At 41.1% G+C, this 12,560-nt stretch overlaps 1 long non-coding RNA gene across 2 annotated transcripts in view; it reads right to left on the bottom strand.

Annotated features, from left to right (window-relative positions):
- LOC135180754 (uncharacterized) overlaps window positions 1-12,560 on the bottom strand; it is a 111,859-nt gene extending 99,299 nt beyond the window's left edge. For both annotated transcript variants that reach the window (XR_010304551.1, XR_010304552.1), the window contains exons 1-2: window positions 12,407-12,560; window positions 11,071-11,184 (exon numbers count right to left, since the gene is read on the bottom strand). This is a non-coding gene — a long non-coding RNA (uncharacterized LOC135180754). The remainder of the gene's footprint in view (window positions 1-11,070; window positions 11,185-12,406) is intronic.

Raw genomic sequence — 12,560 nt, 5'->3', positions numbered from 1 at the left:
ATTCTTCCTTGGGACTGGGGTAAGGTTGAGAGAAAGTTCTTCACTGAGAGAGTCATTGGACACTGGAATGGGCTGCCCGGGGAGGTGGTGGAGTCGCTGTCCCTGGAGCTGTTCAAGGCAAGATTGGATGTGGCACTTGGTGCCATGGTCTAGCCTTGAGCTCTGTGGTAAAGTGTTGGACTTGATGATCTGTGAGGTCTCTTCCAACCCTGATAATACTGTGATACTGTGAGAGGGGTGGGAGAAGGTGGAAGGGCAGTTGGGAGCCCCTCCTGGGGACTCAGGTTTCTGGGAGGGGTGCTGTGTTTCTGTATTACCTTTTACCTTGTATATTTCTGTATATAACCATACACACTGTAAATATCTGCTGGTATATTGTGCTAGCTGTAAATATAAGCTTCAGTCAAATTTCCAGAGCTGGCTGAGTCTACTCTGGGTGCTTTCCAAAGTGGGGGGGGGGGGGGGGGGCAGGTAACACCCAAACCATCACAAACATAAAGACCTCACAATATTTAAATTACTGTAAAAGCTATTTCACCTACACAGATCCCAGTCACCTGCATACTGAAGGTGGAAAAAATACCTCCACTGATACAGGTATCAGTAGATTTTCCACAGAAATTCTAGTCTGCCCTGATGAAGCCACATCTGGAATACTGTGTCCAGTTTTAGTCCTTCTTGAACTGAGAAGCCCTTAGGAAACTGGAAGAGATTCCAGCCCAAAGCCACAGCTGCAGGCAGTGCACATCTCCTGTGAGGACAGACTGAGGGAGCTGGGGCTTGGAGCAGAGGGCTGCCCTCATTGCTGCTGCTAAAGATGTGCAGGGCAGTGTCAGCAGAATGCAGCCAGGCTCCGCTCAGGGATGCCCAATGATGTGACAAGGAGTACTGGGGGCAAGCTGCAGCAGAGGAGGTGCCATGGGAACAAAAGGGATTTATTTTTTCTCTGTGAGGGTGCCCTGGCACCCACGGAACAGGCTGCCTGGAGATGTTGTGGAGTCTCCTTCTCTGGAGACTTTCAAAATGTGTCTGGATGCATTCCTGGGTGACCAGCTCTGTCAGGGGCTTTGACTGGATGATTTTTCAAGGTCACTTCCAACTCCTAACATTGTGATTCTATGAGATTTCTGCAATGACATTCTTGAATGTTTGTTCATTTGCAAGAACAGTTGGAAAAACAGAAGTGGCACAATTTATGCTGTTGCTCAGTAGCTTTCATTTCACAAGACTGTCTCAGGAGGTAATTTTATCATCATTTATATCAGAATATATACTATCATTAGTAACACAAGAAATTTACAGTGAAGCAGACAGAAAAAAATGGATATGAAAATAACTGCAAAAGCAATATGGAGGATCTTTTAAACAATGTCTATGGAGAAAAAATGCAGTAATACAATCAAGATTATAACTTCATTAAAGTGTATTTTTTCCACCATTTTTCATTGCTTTTGGTCTTTTTGGTGCAAAAATAAAGATGTTTGCATGGCAGCTTAGTAGAGTAAGGTGTCTTACTACTCCTCCACCACCTATTCTTTCTTCATGTGCTCCTATACACTGCTCAAATACAATCGTTCCTCCTGCTGGATACTGTCCATGGTCAGACATTAACTCTGTCTGAAAACAATGATCAAATCACTTTATCTGAGATCAGACTTTGGCAGATCTTGAAGTAGAATTATTCAAATTACCAAATATAGTCAAAAGTAGAATTGGTGCTTTTGTTTCATTGGCTAGAAACATTAGGAAAAAAATCTGAGGGATACAAAACAGTATCTTGGCTTCTTTGCAGCTGTGCTACATGAGCTAATTATTTGAGAGATAATAAAGGAAATTAAATTAAACCCACACACATAAATACTATTTCTTCAGGAAGATGACCCTAGAAAGCAGCATGAAAGTTACATCCAGAAGTAAGTAACATTCAAAGTGACACCCACCTCTCTAGCTATAAAATACTGTGATATCCCTTAGGATAAATCTTAGTCATAGTAGCGGTAGCCCAAGGATGTTGTGCTAGTTTAAAGCTAGCTAGAACGTTTTGGTGAGAAGAACTAGATTACAGGCTGTCAAAGAAAAACAAGGCTGATGCCTACCTCACTCATTGGCTTGAGACATATAAGAACCAAAACATAGATAAGGCACAACCACTTTTCCTGCTGGGGAGCTCCAAGCTGCATCTCTCTCTCTCTAACCTCACCCTCCATTCCTCTGATTAATCCGCTTTGCTTCCTAACCTCCTGGGGCCTAACCTCCATTCTTCCTCAGGACTGGGGTAAGGTTGATAGGGGTAAGAGGAAGGTGAAGGGGTGGTTGGGAGCCCCTCCTGGGGACTCAGGTTTCTGGGAGGGCTGTTGTGTTTCTGTATTACCTTTTGTGTATTTCTGTATACAACTGTATATATTCTGTAATTATCTGCTTGTATATTGTGCTCATCTGTAAATAATAAGCTTCAATTTCCAGAGCCAGCTGAGTCTAGTCTGGGTGATTTCCAAAGCATGGGGGGGCAGGGAACTCTCAAACCATCACAGATGTATGGAACTTTCTGGATGAATTTTTACTGATAAGAGCTAACCGAAAAACACAGCCAAGTAGTTTACAGTCTTTGAACACCACACTATACTAACCTAAAATCCCAGACCTTAGCTTTTTATTCATGCCAAATCTGAAATTATTTTTATATACTCACTATTAACTGCTACTAAAAATGTTTTAAATGTTAGCTGCAAATTAAGAGGAATTGATATTAGGTACTCTGGGTCTTAACTTTTGGGCTACCTAAATTAGTTCAGTTCTGATATGAGATGTGAAACAGAGGAAAACTCCGGGAGGACCTTAGAGCTGCCTTCCAGTACCTGAAGCAATCCTACAGGAAGGCTGCAGAGGGACTTTTCATCAAGGTGTCTAGAGACAAGACAAGGGTGAATGATCTGAAGATGAGGGAGAGCAGGGTTACACTGGAGCTTAGTCAGTGCTTCTGTATGAGGGTGGTGAGACTCTGGAATGGGTTGCCCAAGGAGGCTGTGGCCACCTCCTCCCTGGGAGTGTTCAAGGCCAAGTTGGATGAGACCTTGATCACCTCAGTCTAGTTGAGAGGTGTCCCTGCTCATGCTGAGGATATTGGAGTAGATGATTTCTGAAGCCCCCTCCAGCCTAAGCCCCTCTATCACTCTATGATTTATACACTGAATGTATACACAGAAAAGAAATCAGTTATAATATCAGCAACAAGTCTGTAACAAAATGTGTGGTATATAAGTAATAAGGAAAAAAACTTCAAAACTGTGTCATAAGTGTATTTTAAATTATTAGTTGGCAGTATAAAAAAGACACAAGTTTCATTACTAAAGCTGTTATATTATTGTTCTGCTATGTATATTGACACAGTGTAATTTTATCATTAACAATACTAAGCCAAAATTTAATTCTATAACATCATCTCTTACTAGCAAGAGTCTCCAAATCCTGCTGCAGTACAAATTCTAGCAGGTGACATCCATTCAGTGAACACTATCATTAGTTTCCTTTTCATCCTTTCTGCGTGCAAAAACTTCACGGATGTTTGGAAAACTACACTGACAAGGCATGATGGAAACAAGGAAATGTCAAATATTTGTTTCTGATGTGACACCCAGTTCTTCATGCCAGCAACAATTTCCTTCAGAGCTACTGAAGCAGCATATACTAGTCAAACAAATGTCTTTGCTAAATGTTTAATAGCAACTGGAGTGTTTCTTTTCTGATATGCTTCAGGTTCACTTGTAGAAGAATTTCTGTATTTATCATTTCAGGACCAGCCTGGCAGTACCAGGAAGCAAATCCTATCCTAGGCTGCCTCAAGGGGAGTGTGGCCAGATGGTCAAGAGAGGGGATTCTGCCCCTTGACTCTGCTCTGCTGAGAGCTCACCTTGAATGTTTTGTCCAATTCTATATTCCCAGCATAAGGACACAGAGCTGTTGGAGCAAGCCCAGAAGAAGCCACAAAGATGATCCAATGGCTGGAACAGCTCTGCTGTGAGGACAGGCTGAGGGACCTGGGGATGTTCAGCCTGGAGAAGAGAAGGCTCCAGAGGGACCTTAGAGCTGCCTACCAATAGCTGAAGGGATTCTACAGGAAGGCTGCAGAGGGACTTTTCATCATTGTCTAGCAACAAGACAAGGTGGAATGGTTTGAAGCTGAGGGAGAAATAGGTTTAGACTGGATGTTAGAAAGAAGTTCTTTACCACACAGAGTGAGACTGTAATAGGCTGCCCAGGGAGGTTATGAATGCCTTTTTCCTAGAGGTGTTCAAGACCAGGTTGGGCGATGTCTTGGGCAGATGAGTCTAGTTGAGAGATGTCCCTGCCCATGGCATTGAGGATGGAATAGACTTCCTTCCAACCTAAGCCATTTTGTGATTCTATGATAGCACATAAGATAAAATAGCCAGTTCCACAGGCCTGAAGGGAAAGAGTAAGAACTTCTCTAATACAAATTCACAGAATAAGTAGACATCAATGGATTTGTTGTTGTTGCTGCTGTTGTTTTTGTTCTAAGCCATGAGTAGGTAATAACTTATTTTCCAAAGGTTTGGTAGCCTCTTCCAAAACTTTGGCTGGACAAAAATTGTCAATGCCTCAAATGTACCACTGAGTTTGTCTCTAAACTCTAGTAAAGCCCTGACATCAGTAATATTTTGAGTAAATAAATTCTGTAGGTTAATTGCAACTGCCTCTCATTTAATATGATAACCTTCAATTCTTTATTTACTGTTCCTAGAATCCAAATTTTCACTGAAATAATTTAGAGGAGAATTAAATCTGAAACCTACACCTTTCCACCAAACAGTTCTGCATCAGAATCCAGATTTGGGGCAATGGTTACTAGTATATAATAAGCCATAAATACTTGAAGGTTATTAGTGCAAGAGTCATTCCTAACTCATCAGTGAAAAGATAAAGGATAGAATTCTGCCTTCTCATAATAGTTTGTGACAATGGGGTTAGAATGTTGATGCTAGTAGCATAGTTTTGATTTGCATTAAGACAAAGGAAAAGAGAGCAAAGTGTCTGAAATACCTGCATCTGCAAAATTACTTTCTATACCATTATCATATGCAGCCAGGAAATGTACAACAAGGTATGCGTGGGAGGGATATGAACAGGACATGGAAGGAAAAGTTTGATAGATCAAGAAATACCTTCCCTAAAATAGAAAACCTGAGTTGGTTCTCATTTCACTGCTTCCCTTACCAGATAGGAAATTTACAACAGTAAAAGCTGGTGCAGGACTGGACCAACTCCAGTCATAGCTATAAGGGATGACCCAGATACATAGTTAGGTTTCACAGAATGTCTGGGACTGGACGGGACCTTGAAAACTCATCCAGTCCAACCTCCCTGCGGAGCAAGATTATCTATAGCACACCACGCAGGAATATGTTCAGGTGGGTTTTGAATATCTCCAGAAAGGGACACTCCACAACTGTCCTGTTCTAGTGTTCTGTCACCCTTGCAGGGAAAAAATTCCTCTTCATGTTTCCATGAAAATTCCTGTCTCAACTTCCATCCATTGCCCCTTGTCCTGCCACTGGACATCACCCAGCAGAGCCTGGCTCCATGCTCCTGGCTCTCACCATTTGCATATTTAAACATTGATGATGTCACCCCTCAGACACCTCTTCAAGCTGCAGAGTCCCAGCTCCCTCAGTCTCTCCTTGTAAGAGAGATTTTTCCAATCCCTTCAGCATTTTTGAGGCTCTGCACTGGACTCTCTCAGGCAGTTTCAGTGTGGACTGTGTAGGGAAAACAATATTTCTGGGGAAAAATCCTGATTTGGAAAGTTCTGGAGGAAACAGATGGATTTCTTCTGTTACAGGTGGATACCACACACTGATAAAAGCAGCCAACTGAAATATTTGTGTTATGGAAGAGATGTTAGTGAACAATGACAGTGGAAGTCTGTCTGCAATTTGCACCGAGAAATAGTAAAGAAGTACTATTTAAAGCAACCCAAAGCCCAAACAAATTAAAAGTATATTGGTGTTTAATTTAAATTTTCGATTGATTTAAGCAGGTGTTCAAGCTATTAGGAGTTCCTAGCAGACAAAAACAATTCCTCCTCCTAGCAGCAGTGTTGGCCTGAAGTCTTCCCATGTTTATTTATAATTATATGTCTTTCTCTGCAGCAAGGAAACAAAGAAGGTTGATGTATAGGTGTAATTTAGCATACTCTTACAGCTTAGTCCCTTGTAATTCCCTGGGCTTGTTTATTGCATGTCTGCATTTGTTATTTCCTCTCTCTTTTCCTGCTGCTGCTGAAGTTAACAGAACAGAGCCCACTTTTCAGTCCCAGTAGTAACCAATCTTTGCCATATGCCTCTGTTTAAAGTTTAAAGTGACTAGACAGTCTCTGCCTGACTCAATTAAGGACCTCACTGTTGTGCTTTGCAGATTCTTTACTTTTTTTTTTTTTTTTCACATGTTTGGGTTTTTTCTCCCCACTAGATCAGCCATAGCCAAATTACACAGGAAAAAAAAAAACCACAGAAACATCCCTTGAACAAAATAAACATTTAATTTTGCTAGAAACATTCTTAGCTTTCTGTTTTCATGTGGCCATCATTCAAAATTTGCTTTTAAATCTCTCTCCTAAAGAGCTCTCCCTAAAGCCTATCAGCATTAACCCATCACACAAAGGAAGTTTTATACTTGTGGAAGCAGGAAAGCAGAGGGGTGAAGGAATGCACTGCACTGTGTGATAAATGCACATTCCAGTCAGACAATGCAATATGTCCAAGCTTTGTGGTTTGCTTTGTACCAGCTCTCTGCATGGGGTTACCAGAGAAGGAGCAGTGACTGGATGGCACAGTGCCATCCAGGGCACCTGTGATGGATACCTGTGCTGGTTTGAGGCTAATGGGAATATTTTAATGAGAGATAATTAGTTGTGAAATTAAAATAATGATGAAGTCTTTATCATTCAATGATTTGCTGAGAGGGATAAAAAGCCAAAATGCAAATAATCTCTGACACTCTGGTATGTGTCTCTGGACCTATTCGCTTCCTCTTAACTCTAACACCTATTCTGCTCATCTTGGCTAACAGGAAACAATATAAGCTTTTCTGGTTGTTTTGTCTGTCTACCTAGGAAAGTAGAGGGAAAAAGAGAGGGGTAGCTTTGGGCTCCTTCTGGGCAGCTGTTTGGGTTTTTTTTGTCCAGGAGGGAGTTTGGGTTTCTGTATGTTTTCTACTTTGCATATAATTGTAAATACTTGTAAACATTGTGTATATATGCTTGTAAATTTTGCTTCACTGTAAATATAGCTGCATCTTTCTCCCAAGCCATTTGAGCTAGTCTGGTAAATTCCAATAGTAGGGGGTGGAATTTCTTAACCCACCACAATGCCATACTCCAATGAGAGCTGCACGGCTTTTAGATAGTAAGGCAAAGCTGGAGAGTGTTTCCCCTTTGGTTACACAGGCACTCTGCACCCTATCTAAGCTCATAAAACAACAACAGTAACCATAGTATTACACTTTTCTCAGACAACATTCTTGACTCCAGAATTTTCATTCTGCTGCCTTTACAATACTCACACCTGTTTCTATGCTCTGCATTGATGTTTTCATCGCCACTTGAGAACAGGGATCCTACTTGACCTTCCCTGAACTATCTTATTTATTTACTTCTGACCTGATACCCATGATGATTTTCAACTCCTAATCCAGTTTTCACACAGGTGTTTCTTATTGCATTCCCATTTAACATCATCAGCAGTGCTTTAGAAACAGTGACTTTGTTCAGCCAAATAGTTTGTGACAGCTCATGCACAGAGTTTTTATCTCTACATAAAATCCCATCAGTGGTGCCTGCTCACAAGCACACCTGGAATACCATATGGTTTTGATCTTTAGGTGTATTTAGGCAAGCCAAACGAGAAGGAGAAGCTTCAATCTATGAGACAGCAATGCACATCCAGACTACAGGAAGCTTTGTTTTGAAATTTCTAAAGTAATTCAGTTTTGAAAATGTTCTTAGTCATTGGTGGATAAGAAGATCAACCTGTGTGCACTTGCAGCCCAAAAAGCCAGTCATATCCTGGGCTGCATCAAGAGAAGTATCACCAGCAGGTTGAGAGAGGTGATTCTGCCCCTCTACACCACTCATGAGACCCCACCTGGAGTACTGCATCCAGCTCTGGAGCCCCTATTATGAGAAAGAGCTGGATGTGTGGGACACAAGGGTGATCAGAGACCTGCAGCACCTCAATCAGGACAGGGTGAAAGAGTTGGGATTTTTAAGTTTAGAGAAGTCTCAGAGACCATATTGTGGCCTCCCAGTATCTGAAGGGGACTGCAAGAAAGCTGGTGAGGGACTTTTTACAGTGTCAAGTAGTGATAGGACAGGGGGCAATGGATCTAAACTAGAGGAGGGCAGATTTAGATTAGGTGATAGGAGGAAGTTCTTCACCATGAGGGTGGTGAGACACCAGAACAGGATGCCCAGGGAGGTGGTGGAAGCCTCATCCCTAGAAGTTTTTAAGGCTAGGCTGGATACGGCTCTGTGCAACCTGATGTAGTATGAGGTGCCCCTGCCCACAGCAAGGGGGTTGGTACAAGATGATCCTTGAGGTTTCTTCTAACCCTGACAATTTTGTAAACAAGGAAAAGAAAGCCTAGCCCTGACCCTGTAAAAGAAGTGTGCAAATAAAAGTGTGAAACCAAAATTCAGGACTTAACTTTCTGCCTTCTGTGAAGGACAATTTTAGAGAAACCTGATTTCAGATGCTGTTTCAAGTGCTTTTCTTGAAACAGTTTTAAAATATTATATGGAGAGACACCAACACACACATGCAAAAATCCAAACATGCAAACCTCAAAGCTTGTAGCTGAATTGTTCCCCCCCCCATGTAATTTTAGTCCACATTACTAGCAGTGGTGACTAGTTCAAACCAAGAAAGAGAAATCACTGAGATTTCAAAGCAAATGTAATAGGCAGTTTCCAGATTACTTCCAAGTCTTGCCAAGTTTTTACATATTAAGAGAGGACTCTTTCCCTTTGCAGACTCATTTTTCAGAGGTTTTTATCTTTAATCAGAAATCACTGCTATAATTTCCAGAATTAAGCCAGCTGTCACCCACTAAACTATACAACGGGAACACACAGTGTGAAAAAAATATGCCAAAAATTAAGCAGGTAACAGTAATTAGCAGAATTCAGGCCTATGCAAACTGCTCTGAATTTTCAGGGCTTAGACTTTTCCAGCTCAAAGGGCAGATTTAGGTCTGTTCTTACATCTTTGTGCTGCATCAAATCAATCCCAGTCTATTCATGACTTTGAATTCAAAATGTTCATGAAAGTGTTTGAGATTGTGAATGTTAATGGAGACTTTAAAGTACAAGAGAGCTAAACTTGAAGTTGACTGCTGGTATGCCTGAAATCTATTAAGATAACTTTGATTTTCCTTTTCTTGAATCTGAATCCTGACTCTTAACTCTGCCTAAAATCATGCAGCTTGTTTGACGGTAATGACACAGCATTGTCATGGTTTTGTACAGCAATTAACAGATTCTAAACCTCTGGTGCAGGCACTATTACCTGTCTATAATCAGCATCTCATGATCTTAAACATCCCTTCTTCCCCTAGTCTTGAAAGCACTTGGGTATGAAATTGAGATTAGACTATAATTTGGCAGTCTTATCTCCACTGAAGTAATATCAAATCATGAATTGCACTGCTACAAGCTACTTTTATTATCTAAACATTGCAAACTGTTTTACAACCCCTAGCAAATTGAAGCACACAAGACCAGATAAGGCATCTCACTTCTGCAAAAGGGGGAATAAAGGCAGCAGATACATACACTACACTAGATTATTACAGTAATTCAGAGGCACAGAATAAAATGAAATCTAGATTTCCATATTCCAGTCCTCTCTATTTTCAGAAAATAAATTCTTTTTGCCTCATATTTTTATGTTCTATCTTGTTATTTCACGTCACAAGTACAGAATACCACTGCATCATCTGTGTGCAATCAGCATACTAAGGTGTATTTAAAAAGTGTCTAGCAAGTCTAGGGAAGTTCTTCCTCTCCTCCTCCTCTACTCTGCCCTGCTGAGACTGCACTTGGAACACTGTACCCAGTTTTGGGCTCCCCAGTTCAACAAAGAGAGAAATACTAAGGGAGAGCTACAAGGGTAATGAAGGGACAGGAACATCACTGCTGTGAAGAAAAACTGAAAGTCCTGGGGCTGTTTAGTCTAGAGAAGAGAAGGCTGAGAAGGCTGATCAATGTCTATAAATATCTGAGGGGTGGGTGTCAGAATGAAAGTGCCAGGCTCTGTTTGGTGATGGCCAAAAACAATGGGTACAAGCTAGAACACAGAACACCTCAACATGAGGAGGCACTTCTGTATGGTGAGGGTGCTGGAGTCCTGGCACAGGCTGCCCAGAGACGTTGTACAGTCTCCTTCTCTGAAGACTTTACAAAGACATCTGGATGTGTTCCTGTGTGATATGCTCTGGCAGGGGAGCTGGGCTTGATCTCTAGAGGTTCCATCCAGATACTAACATTTTGTGATTCTTTTGGAGAGACAGATAGCATTGCAAATACTACCTGATATTACTGGCAGAGCTTTACCAAAGTACGTCTTCATACCAAGACCTCAAAAAAAAACCCATAAACTCTCTAAACAATGTCCTCTACCTGAAAGGGCAGTTTACCTTTTGTTATCACTCACTGATGCCATGCAGGCTGCTTGGAGGTACATACCAGTGAAAGCCATGCTGCTTTCAGAGTCAAAAACACTACCCATGGCAGGAAGCTACAGTTTTTGGGTACTGTCTTCTCAGCTTTCTGCAGTCTAAAGCTGTATCTTCTAATTACAAAAGACAATGTAAAGAAATATAATGCTTCTTCCAGTTCACAAGTATCAATAAGCCTTGGTAAAGAAAATAAAAATTGAAGTTCCTAGAGTTCTACCACAAAAATACAAGAGAAGAAAGGAAGTCCAGGAAATAAATTTGCACCAGTCAGGGATTACAATTGCTGTGTAACTGATTTCTAGCATGCCAAGTACTTACCCAGCTGACTTCACTGAAAGATGAATGTTAGGGGTTGGAAGGGACCTCACAAGATCTTCTATTCCAAATCCCTGCCAGAGCAGGATCACCAAGAGCAGGTCACACAGGATATCCCTTGGCAAAATAAGAACCAAAGAGCATACAATTTAGATACAAAAGTTCAGTAATAATTCTTGTTGCTTTGAAAAAGACATCTTTTTATCACACATTTGAGGCACTATCTGAGAGCACATTAACTTATAAAGCACAAAAGATGAATCATCCCTTCAACAAAACCCATAGATTTCTTCATACCAGTGCTATGCTGCACAGGTAAGAGAAAAAAGGAAGAGCAGAGAATCCATCTTCAATCACAACACACATGCACAGAGCACTGGCTAATGTGTTCTTTTCCCTTGGTTAGGAATGGGAATTGTCTTCATTAGCAGCTTCTCACTTTGTATAGCTTGTGTGTATTCCATTCCAATAGTCAGCTGTCATACCAAATGATGGAAGCTGACAGATTGCAATTTTAAAGGTTCCACTTCTTTGGAATATACTCAATGAACAAGAGCTGTCTAATTTTCATTGAACTGAACCCAGCCAAAAGCCCCTGCGAGTATGCAAGATTTTATGCTACTTTCCCAAGTTTAATATGCACAGTGAACAGTCAGTGCTTTTCAGCTGGATACTCAGTTAATTCTATGACTAAGAAAGATTTCATTAGGCAGGCTTCAGGCAACAGTGAGCTACAAATGGAATTCCCTCCTTATTTTCTGAAGCACAGTTTATGATCCATATCCAATGATGAATGGTCTATAAACTCTCTTATGGTCTTTAATTGCATAAACTTTACATTATAGTCTTACACTAACTCGTGAATGCATTTGCTACAAGGTATGGGGAAAAAAAAGAAGTAAAAACAAAAGTTCCTCCCAGCTCTCAGATAAATAGAGCAGGTAAACCTTCAGTGAAACTTGTGCAGTGGTTAAGTTCTTTGCTTAAATTGGTCCTTTCTATAAATGCAGAGAATCAAAGGGTTATTTTGTAAATTCAAAATATAAAAGAGTAACTAGAACTGCTCAACTGCCTAAATTCACACTGCCTAGTTAGTACTCTAAGCTCCAGCTCGAAGTGAAGGATGAACTTTTTCCTCCAAGGTTTAAATTGTCCTTCAATTAGAGGCAGAAAGCCTAGGACTACAGGTTTGCTGTTGGCTTAAGCAGCCATAGAGCTTATGGCTAATTGATTCTGCTCCTCATGATAACTGTTGAGCAGTTTAGCAGTTTAAAGTTTTGCAGATGCAGTGTCACCAAGAAATCAGCCATGCAAGCTGCCATGATGTTGTTTTGCTCACCTGTATTGAGTAACCCACGAAGCTGCAGACACTCAGAAGAAATGGAGCAGTCTCATACTGAAAAATGAGTGAGGAAATCCCATTTCCAGGAGAGAAGATCCAACTGCTGGGCTGCTTCCATACTGAGAGAACTCAACCTCCTCTCTGGCAGAGC

This window comes from Pogoniulus pusillus, chromosome 1 (assembly GCF_015220805.1).
Source record: "Pogoniulus pusillus isolate bPogPus1 chromosome 1, bPogPus1.pri, whole genome shotgun sequence".
Taxonomy (NCBI): Eukaryota; Metazoa; Chordata; class Aves; order Piciformes; family Lybiidae; genus Pogoniulus; species Pogoniulus pusillus.
The sequence above is the reverse complement of the archived record's forward strand: the minus strand, read 5'-3'. Positions and strand labels throughout refer to the sequence as shown.